Here is an 8,372-nt window from a genome sequence, read left to right as displayed (position 1 = left end):
GACACCTGCCAGGGCCAGGAGAGGATAGGAAAAGTTGGAGGAACACCCAGGGCAGAGCTTGGAGAAGCTGGTGAAGAGAAATAGAGTCTCATGGCCTATTGTCTTCTGCCTCTTCCTCACCTTACAGATAAGGTATGATCAACATGTGATTTTCATGCTCTAACTTGCCGTCTGTTCAGGGGTGAGTTCAGTTCGTCGGGAATGCCGGGCCTGAGACTTGAGGCTGGGAGCTGAGCTCCCACAGCCGGAGCGCCTCCCCTGGGTCGGTCCTTGGCAGCAGGCCCTTCACCTCGGTTTGCTTGGTTGCCCCTCAGTCACCTGAGAGGGTGGCACTGCTGCTCCGTTTCACAGAGTGGGAGACTGACAAGCAGCTGCTTCTGTAACATCAGCTGAAACTTAACTTAATACCCCCAGTAGTTTAAAAAATATTTTACAACCAAAGAGACATTTTGCAGCTGCCCATGGAGAAAGACGGGGGATGTATGCAAAGCAGGGCATTCAAAGACCGAGAGCTTGGGGCAGACCCTTCCATACCCCAAATTTGTGTCTGCCTACAATGTGACCTTTGGAAACAGAGTCTTCACAGATGTACTTAGTTAAGGACCTCGAGGGGACATCATCTTGGGTTTAGTATGAGCCCTACGTCCAATGGCTGGTGTCTGGATAGGAAGAGGGGTAAGGAGAGATGCAGCTGCGAGTTGGGGAACACCGGAGGACCCCAAAGCTGGCAGGAGCAAAGGATGGTTTCCCTCTAGAGCCGTTGGAGGGAGCATGAGCTAGCGGACACCTTGAGTTTGGGCTTCTGGCTTCCAGAATTTTGAGAGGATAAATGTCTGCCGTTTGAAGCCACCAAGTGTGTAGCAGTTGGTTATGGCAATCCTAGCAAACTAATACATCTTGCAGTCTTTCTGGTTAGCTATTTACATTTGGACGCCAGAAATAAAGGCAGGCAGGAACGAGCGCTAGGCAAACATAGGAAAGCACTCGCCCCATAACAGGAAATGTTAAATTTCTTTGGGAAAACAAAACAAAAGGCAGAAATTCCGTCGTTCTTGCCTTAAAGATAGGATCCACAGTCTGCAGCGGAGTCCGGCAGCCTGAGGCATGGGATCAGGGGAATGATGTAAGATGACATGATTTATTGCTTTGTTAAGCAATAGTTTCAGCCATGTATCATGCTTTCAAGCTTAAATGATTGCCAAAGTAACAGGCGGGCTAAGGGGATTTGAACACACAGAGAGTATCTCTGGTGAAGGGAGAGTGAGCATGGCTGATATTTCTGTTGGGAAGGTGGGAGGTAAGTGGTTTGAAGACTTGATTATGGAAAAACTGCTCTGGGTGACAAGATGACATCAACAATAATTTAGTGGCATCAGGGTATGGGGAATATTGAAGTAGGCTGGTTGAGCCATATTTCTAAGAGACTAATATGAGAAGTCCTTCAAACTGGGACAGCAGCTGGGGGCCTGTGACCCCAACAGGTGAGCAGGCAGTGGTAACTGAGAGGCCCGGGAAGAGTTGATGCTTAAATTCGAGGCCAAATTTTGAAGAGAACAAATGATCTGATAGATGGAGAACCGGCCAAGAGCAAATTACAGCAGTTCAGCTGGGAGATGACTAAAGCAAAAACTAGAATCTTGGCAGTAGTCATTGGAAAGTATCTAGCCATCCATGTGTAAGCGCATGCCGAGTATGTGTATTATATTTTTAAAAAGAGATTAAAATCTCATAATTACAAGACTTTATTAATCCCTCCAGAGGAGTCAGAAATGATAATCTGTATCCAAAAGGACACCCAAATTGCTAACCTGGGGCCGAGGGTGTGGCTGGGATGACTTAACCTCAGGAAACTGGCAGTCTGTCAGGGAGGTGAAGACAGACCAGCCAGTGTGGGCAGAGCAGTTAATCGAGGAGGGGGTGGGAGAGGCCCCTGGAGTGAAGGGCTCCTTGGTGCTGTCTCTGCCCAGTGGAGAAAAGGCCACCTGCCTTGCATCCGTCTCTCTGTTGTGTCCGGAGAGTTGGTCTTCCCATCAGGCTCTCCGTCTGTGCCCAAATCACAGTTTGCTAATTATTCAAGTTGACAGAAATGAAGACTTAACAGCTCTCACATATTGAAGGAGCCTGTGCTCCAAAGTTTAAAGCCCGAGTTCAAATGCTGCCTCTAGCTGTATGACTAAGATTATGAGATCAGCGATTATTACATTGTCTAATCTCATCTGCCAGAAAAGTGGGTTCCAGAGCCATTAGTGACAAGAATTAGATGAAACGATATGTGCGAAGGAGATAGTGCCTGGCACATAGAAAAGTCGGGTAAATGTGAGTTGTTTTCAGGCGCCTGCTTTGTGTTGAGCTGTGCTTCCCATTTAATCTGCACTACTGCGTGAGCTGGGGGAGGTAGGCGTTCTTCCCCGATTCATAGCGAGGAAACTGAGGCTCAGAGGACTTGAGTAGTGTACCTGAGCTTCCTCACCTGGTAAGTGGCAGGGCCAGGATTTGAAGCCATAACTGTGAGCCTCCAACTGTTCTCTCTGGCTATGGGTAGGATATTACCGTGGCTCAGATAAAATTGAAGGGATAAGCAGCAATGTGAGCTCCTGTCTGTCTCATGAGTTAGTGACTTCACCATCCCCAGGGCACCACTGGAAGGGCCACAGGTGGGCAGACCCCCTCCGTCCTGCTGCTGGTGTGGCCCTAGTACTCCTGTGTTCTCTGTCTCCTGGCTTCTTGTCTCACTTTTAAATCTTAATTACTACTTGGTTGTTAATGACATACAGTACCAGATATCTTAACACACACACACACACACACACACACACACACACACACACACACACACACACACACACACACACTAAACTCCCCTCAAATGCCTGCCTCATCCCTCCTTGTTTTGACAAGCTTTGCGCAGAGTTTTGTCGGGTTCCCTGGAGGTGCACACGTGCGAGATTGTGAGGGGATCAAAGGTGGCTTGTCAGGGCTGTTAGATCCAGATCCAGAGCTCTGCTTTTTGGCAGGAAGGAAGCCATCCCAAGACAACTCCCGAGTCCCCTGCTTTCTTTCTTTGTCCTGCCCCTTCCTCTGTGGTCCTTCCTGTAGCATTCCCAGGTTCATTAGCCTCTCTCTGCTCTCTCGTTTTCTGCCTGGGGATGGAGTGTCCGGCAGCTGCCTGGGGGTGGGTGTACCATTCCAGAACTCTGGCTGTCTGCACAGCTCCCTTTCTGTGGCATCCTTATTGCTATCTGTATTCGATGGTATGACTACTACTCAACGTATGTATTCATTCTACTGCGGATGTATATTTAGTTTTTTTCTAGTTGTGCCATAATGCTGCGGTGGGCATTCTTGTATTTTGGAACACATCTTTGTGAACACATCTTCGTTCAGTATATACCTAAGAGTAGGTTTGCTTGATTATAAGGTTACATATATGTTCAGCTTTAAAAAATCTTGCCATTTTCCCCCCCAGTGTACTTGTGCCAATTCATATTTCCAGCAGCAACATAGGAGAGAGAGTTCCAGAAGCTCCACATCCTTGTCAAGACTTGGCATTATTATTATTTTTTTAACTGTTCTGGTGGATGTGTAGTTGTTTATTATTGTGATTTAAGTGTGTATTTCTATAGTTATTTATGTTGAACACTTTTTTTTTATGCGTGTTGGCCATTTGGACATCCTTTTTTTGGCGAAGTACCTGTTAAAGTCTTTCGCCCTTTTTAAATTGAGTTGCTGATATTTTTCTTATTGTGTTACAGGAGTTCTTCATATATTCTGGATATGAATTAATTAGGCTTGCTTTCTGACTTTTCATAGTGCCTTGGTTTAACAGAAGTTCTTTTTTTTTTTGAGGAAGCACATTTTTATAGGTGCTAATGATAAAAGACTGAATTGTCACAGGAATTTTTCCTGTTGAATATTATTTCCTATATTGTTTTTAAAATTTTAATTTTTTAATTGCACAGAAATTCTTAATTTTAATGAAGTCCAGTTTGTCAGAAATTTCCTTTATGACCATTGCTTTTTATATCCTGTTAAGAAAATTTTACTTATCCTAAGGCTATGAGGACACCCTCTTATGTTATTTTCCAGAAGCTTCACGGTTTAACTTGCACGTTTAGGCCTACGTTCCACCTAGGATTGACTTTTGTGTATGGTCTGAGGTTGGGGTAACTATTCATTTCTTCTTTATGTGGACGTCCAGTTTGGCCCTGCAGTATGTGTGGGTCATCTTTCCTCCGGGCACGGCAAATTCACCTTTATTGTAAACCGGGTAACCGTATACGTGAGCATCTGCTCCTGAACTCTGTTCTGTTGGCTCAGTGAATATTTCAGGTATGAATGACAGATGGCCTGGGCCGTACCACGTTCCCAAGGAAGATGGAGGTGCAGGGCTCTTGCTTTCTAAGAAGATCTTGCGCTTCGTCTGCTCACTCACATGGTTTATCTCTGCCTTTTTCTGACCTTTTCCCATAGACACAACTAATTGGCTGACAAAATGATCAAAATAGCAGAGCCTTACATAACATTGACCATGTGCTAGGCCCTATTCTAAATATACTTTAACTCATTTCATTTTTACACAAACCCATGTTGTAGTTACTATTATAATATCCATTTTCCTGATAAGAAAACTGGGACACCCAAGACCACACGGGCGGTATGTGCCAGAGCTGGAATTTGAGCCCAGGGATTCGGCCTTAGAGCCCATGTTCTTAAGCATGACACTGGGCTTTCTTTCAGTCAATGGCAGGAAGTAGAATGTTGGAGGATGAAATCACCCTGGCGTAGGAGTAAAGGCATCTGAGTTCTTATCTTGGCTTCTGCCCCTACTGGGTGTGAGATTTTGTACACGTTGATTAATCTCTTTGAACCAGTTGCCTCAACTGGAAAGTGTGAGAGTAAAATGATATTTTCATTTCTGACATTTTACCATGTCATCTGTCTGGAAGAGTCTTAAAAGAGACTAGATTTTTTTGAAGAGAAGAAAATTCCACAGTGGTGACTAGGGTTGTGGCACAGATTGGGGAGGAGCCCACAGAGAGTGGCGAGAGCTGGGTTGGGAGGGTAAGGAGTTGGGGAGGAGGGGGAGCGGGAGAGAGAGGATTAAATGGGTCCAGTCTTCCAAACTTGTCCCTTCCTATCTGCTTGTCCCCTTTCTGGACCCTCGGATCCAGCCCGTCAGATTACATGCTGGAGGAGGTGACGATTCCTGAGTACTGAGTTTTCTAGTTGACCCTGCTTCTGGGAATTCGAGAGCATTCCTATTGATTCCCAAGGTTATGGTTCCTGTGTGAGCCTTCTGGGAGGCAGTTTCTCTGCCCAGAGCTGGCTAATTGTTCACCCACCGTGTCCATTCATACCAGGCTCTTCCACATGGGCACTAAGGGTTGATGGGGGGGCAGCTGAGTGACCTTGGAGGCTCTTGAAGCCCAAGCGCGGGGGCCTGGGAACAGCCTGTTATCATTAACTCTTGGAGAGGGACATGATTGTTGGTTGCGGTGGGGGAGAGAGTTAAAAAATAACAGACACGTCACACAAGTAATATAGGCTACTTTTAGAAAAAATTAGTAAATTCGAATACACGAAAAGGAGGAAACAAAAAAAGTCACCTGCAATCCCTTAATCCAGCGATAACCACTGTTACCATTTTTGGAGTAATTCTCTTTAGAGGTTTTTGGGATCTCTGTTTCTCTCTCTTGATAGATCTCCCTCTCTTTCCGCATGTGTGTGTCTGTATGTATCATATGTATAAATATAAATATATATACACACACACTCATATATCTACTTTTTTTTTGATGAAAACAGATTCTGCTCTTGTGGTGCTAGATTTTTCAGTTTGGCCGAAACCGGGCATTTCCTGCATCGCTGTACATACTTTGTCACTTTTGGTAGCTGCGTGGCGAACGGGGGAGACAGTTTCCCATGTGCGCCGTTCCGCACTGTGAACACCCTTTTCATGCATTTTTTGAACACATTTCTGATTATTTCCTTAGGAAATTCTTGCAAATAACAGAATGAATAGATACCAGTGATTTTTGAAAGATAACGAAGTCCTTAATACTATCATCATTATCATTAAACTTTTATGCAGTACCAATAACATTAATAACTACTTTTTATTGGAATCCCTTGTATATTACCAACTCTCTATATGCATCATCTCATTTAATTTCCCAAGGCGGTATGTAGTTATTAGTTTCATTTATTCCCATTTTACAGCTGTGAAAATTGAAGCTTTGGAAGGTCAGTAAGTTCCCCAGGTCACTCAAATGAGAAGAGCAGGGACAGGGAAGCAGGTCTAGGTTGCTCTCCACTCTGTGCCCTGCTCCCAGCGGGGTGTGCAGGGCCTTCCCACCATGAAGACCTGGCTCTCAAATACTATGGGCGGGAGACTGGTGCCTGCACATGGACTGGAGATTGCCATCTGCCAAAGGAGAAGCCCGGCTCATGCGTGCTGGGGCTCTGTGAGGAGAGGTGGGCTGGGGCTTCAGAGCAGGGCTCCTGGAGCCGAGCCAGAGAGGAAGGGGACAAGGAACCATAGAAGAGTGAAGAGAGCACCCCAGGAAGGGGGGCCATGCATGAGCAAAGTGGTGAAGTCAAGGAAACCTGACACGCTTCCCTAAGACTCACTCAAAGTCCCCTGTGTTGAGATCAGCTTACAGGAGGTCTGTTCTAGCACCTTCTCCAGACACCGACAGCGAATGTGCAGTGTCACAGGCAACGGTGGTAATAACGGAAATTTAATTTTCTGTTAAGCAGCCTTGTATATATTTAAATAATTTCGTTTTATAGATAGAAATGTTTTCCCGACTTCTTCTTTGTTCCTCAAAATCGTAATAGCCTTTTGTCTGATTATGGGAATATTATCTAGTCAACTGTAAAAGATAAAATCTTATACAGTACAGACAAGCAAAAAGATGAAAGCAGAGGCCAGCAGACCCTCCCCATCCTGAGACAACTCTGCTTAGCGTCCCGGCTTCCAGACTCCCTCTAGGCCTATAGACTCGTGGGGGGTGGTTTCCTTTACAGCTTTACGTGAGTGGGACTGGGCCAGACACACTCTCCTACCGCATGTTTTCCCACTCAGGAATCTGTCTTGGACACCTTCCCCGTCATTACGTATGGATTTCCATCATTATTTTTATTTATTTTTGTAGAGTCTGGCTTACAGTAATTCAAAATGGTCAAATTTCTGGTATATAAAATGTTCATTAAAGTGCATAGAAATTGGGGTTTGACTCTCAGATGAGAGTCCTTCACCTTCTCAAAATGACATGGGCTTTATAAGCCATGGTGGCCAGTGATCAGGGGGTCTTCCTGTTAAATTTTTTGTGTTTCCTTTTTAATTTCGCAGATTTTCAAACAGTTTATAGTAGAGGGAATAGTACAGTGAACCTTCAAAAACCCATCACCTGGATTCGCAACTATCAAGATTTCGCCACATTTGCTCTATCCTTTATTTTTCTCTTTTGCTGAAATATTTTAAAGCAAATTCAGTTATCTTGTCATTTTACCCCTGCATTGCTTAAAAATAAAAAAAAAAAAGACATTTTCTTATGCTGCCACAATGCCAATGCCTCATCTCCTAGCAAGACAACCCTTGATTCCTGGGGCCATCTGGTCTACCGTCAGACTCCCCTGATAGTCCTGTCTTTTTTTTCAGTTGTTTTGTTTGAATGGGGAACCAAACAGGGAGAACACTTTTCATTTGGTTGCTGTGTTTCTTAAGTTTGTTTTCTAGAGCAATTCTCAAATAATATTAACTCACATGAAAGTAATTGATGAATTTTAATTACACTTCAGCCCTCCTGTTTACGTCAAGGGGAACATCTCAGCTTTTGGGAGCATGTTTTTAGCACTGATCTAGACCACTACCAATAACGCCCCTGCTTCCTCTGTGAGTTTCTTTCCCAGCCTTCCTCCATCCCTACTTTGTTTCTCACTCACAGTTCTAAGCAAGCAGCCTTGCCTAGCTAGATTTTAACAACGTTATTTTCTTTGCATCGTGGTTAATGTAACCTTCTATTTATGGTAACTGATGGGAGCATGTTTTTAGCACTGATCTAGACCACTACCAATAACGCCCCTGCTTCCTCTGTGAGTTTCTTTCCCAGCCTTCCTCCATCCCTACTTTGTTTCTCACTCACAGTTCTAAGCAAGCAGCCTTGCCTAGCTAGATTTTAACAACGTTATTTTCTTTGCATCGTGGTTAATGTAACCTTCTATTTATGGTAACTGACATGAATATTCTGTTTAGGGTAGTATCTTTTCTTTCCTTTCTTTCTTTTCTTTCTTTCTTTCTTTCTTTCTTTCTTTCTTTCTTTCTTTCTTTCTTTCTTTCTTTCTTTCTTTCTTTCTTTCTTTCTTTCTTT

The 8,372-nt window shown here is 44.2% G+C and overlaps 1 long non-coding RNA gene across 1 annotated transcript in view; it reads left to right on the top strand.

The window, feature by feature from the left end:
- Nucleotides 1-1,041: 1,041 nt before the first annotated feature.
- Nucleotides 1,042-8,372, top strand: part of LOC112470122 — a 57,021-nt gene continuing 49,690 nt past the window's right edge. The window contains exon 1 of the long non-coding RNA XR_003042834.1: nucleotides 1,042-1,297. This is a non-coding gene — a long non-coding RNA (uncharacterized LOC112470122). The remainder of the gene's footprint in view (nucleotides 1,298-8,372) is intronic.

Source organism: Pteropus alecto, unplaced genomic scaffold (genome assembly GCF_000325575.1).
Source record: "Pteropus alecto unplaced genomic scaffold, ASM32557v1 scaffold177, whole genome shotgun sequence".
NCBI lineage: Eukaryota > Metazoa > Chordata > Mammalia > Chiroptera > Pteropodidae > Pteropus > Pteropus alecto.
This window is presented reverse-complemented; position numbering and strand designations above follow the sequence as displayed.